This window comes from Penaeus japonicus, unplaced genomic scaffold (genome assembly GCF_977035675.1).
Source record: "Penaeus japonicus unplaced genomic scaffold, GWHDUDI00000001_assembly GWHDUDI00000031, whole genome shotgun sequence".
NCBI classification, from domain to species: domain Eukaryota; kingdom Metazoa; phylum Arthropoda; class Malacostraca; order Decapoda; family Penaeidae; genus Penaeus; species Penaeus japonicus.
The window spans coordinates 29,994,823-29,997,322 of NW_028234433.1; the positions used below are offsets into that span (position 1 = coordinate 29,994,823).

At 36.2% G+C, this 2,500-nt stretch overlaps 1 long non-coding RNA gene across 1 annotated transcript in view; it reads left to right on the top strand.

The window, feature by feature from the left end:
* The window catches only part of LOC122250482 (uncharacterized), a 2,284-nt gene extending 586 nt beyond the window's left edge, over positions 1-1,698 (top strand). The window contains exon 2 of the long non-coding RNA XR_006222941.2: positions 1,322-1,698. This is a non-coding gene — a long non-coding RNA (uncharacterized LOC122250482). The remainder of the gene's footprint in view (positions 1-1,321) is intronic.
* Positions 1,699-2,500: the final 802 nt, after the last annotated feature.

Sequence of the window (2,500 nt, forward strand, 5' to 3'; positions counted from 1 at the left end):
GAAACTCAATTAACTTTACTTACTTATTAAAGAATCACTGGACATTCTTATATTGTATTGTATCAAAATATATATAGCCCTTGATTACGAAGGTAATGCTCCCTCTCTCTCTCTCTCTCAATATATATAATATATATATATATATTTATCTATATGCCTATATCTATTTATATATATATTATATATATGTATACACACACACACCACACACACATTTTTGTGTATATCTATCTATCTATACACACACATACAACACACACACACACACACACTCACACACACACACACACACACACACACACACACACACACACATACATACACACACACACACACACACACACACACATATATATATATATATATATATATATATATATATATATATGCATAAACCTATACACACATAATCATTCGAATATCATATCTATATATATATATATAACTTATAGCTTATATATATATATTTATACATACATACACACACACACACACACACACACACACACACACACACACACACACATATATATATATATATATATATATATATATATATATATATATGCATAAACCTATACACACAGTAAATGTTCGAAGTCTCAATCTACATGAGTCACATAACTTACAGCTTTTTGCTTTTTATTGCTTTATGGTCTGTCATGGTGAAATAAGAATATTCATTCTCATTCTTTGATTAAGACTTTATTGATTCACAATATAAGCATTCTACAATTATCAAATGACTCTATTATTAGATATTAAAAAAATCTTCTTCATTTGGTACTTTGTTTACACACTGATGAAACAGATGGTTCATCATCCTCACATCACGATCTGGAATATCTATTTTATTATATCTATATACAATTTTCAAACATACACACATGGACACACACATATAGACAGACACTTATACACACACACACACATAGACAGACACACACACACACGCACAGACATAGACATACACACACAGAGACACACACATATAGATACACAGACATAGACACAGACACAGACACACACACACACACACACAGAGGCAGACACATAGACACATAAACACACACACACAGGCAGACCCATTGACACATAAACACACACACACACACACACACACACACACAGGCAGACCCATTGCCACATAAACACACACACACACACACACAGGCAGACCCATTGACACATAAACACACACACACAAACATCCATTCAACAATAATCACTTACACATCTCAGACCCCTGACCCTGCGACCCTCAGGGACAAAGCCACAGCCCCCTCTCTGACCCCTGTCCCCCTCCCCCCTTCCTCTTCAGATCCACATCTTGGTCGTAGTGTTCGCCGCCATGTTTGGCACCGCGCATGCCCTACCGGAACCCGACCCCCTGGCGGAAGCTGGGCATGACCTCGTAGTCCGGGGGTACGTTCAGCCCCCCCGCTTTCACTACCGAGGTTTCCACAGGCCCTACCCCAAGTTCGACTGGGAATAAGGGGTGTCTCCACGGACGCTCTGGCAAAGGGGAGGTACCGACGTCTTTCCGCCTACTCGTCCCCCTCCCTCTTCCTCTGCTCCTCCTCCTCCACCACTAAGATACACGACGCGTGCTTTGGTTTGATTTAATCCTTCAGGCGTCGCAGCTGGGGATTTATAGGAGGTTCTCGGCTTCTACTGTGGCTCTTCGTACTTCGGATAAGGATTGTGGGATTTTTTTGTTTTTGTTTTTTTTGGGAGGCTTCGTAGGATGTGAGAAATGGGATTTTTTCGGGAAGGATTTAGGATTTCTCTTTTTGGGATAGGATGGGTGGACTAGTTAGTCTTCGTGAGGGTTGGAATGGGTGAAGAACATATATGAAGAGAAGCCTAGTATCCTTTTTATTGCTATACGAGAACGAATCCCCCAAAAAAGCTGCTGTATTTTACCTGTAAACTTTCGAAACACCTGTAACTGTATTCCTTATGGTATATGGACTTGCGGTATTTTGCAGTCCAGACGAAAGAAAGAGAAAATAAAGCGATACATTCCCAAGCCGACGACTTTTGAATTCTGTCCAGAGGCGATATTAATGGTTTCCATTGTGACTTAGCGAAGGTCCTTTCCAGAGGCTTTTGAAATCTGATTTCGATTATTATCTCCGTCATCTGACTTTTAACGTGAAGGTGTTTCAAGGCTTCAGTTTCTTGACACGCAGACACAAAAGAGAGTTTGTGTGTGTTTGTATATATATTGTGCGTGCATATATATATATATATATATATATATATATATATATATATATATATACATATATGCATATATTATATATATTATATATATTATATATATTATATATATCATATATATACATATATATTATATAATATTATATTATATATACATATATATTACATATATTATATATATATCAAATTATACATTATATATATACATATATGTATATGTATATATATATATAATACATACATATATATTATATATATGTATATATATATATAC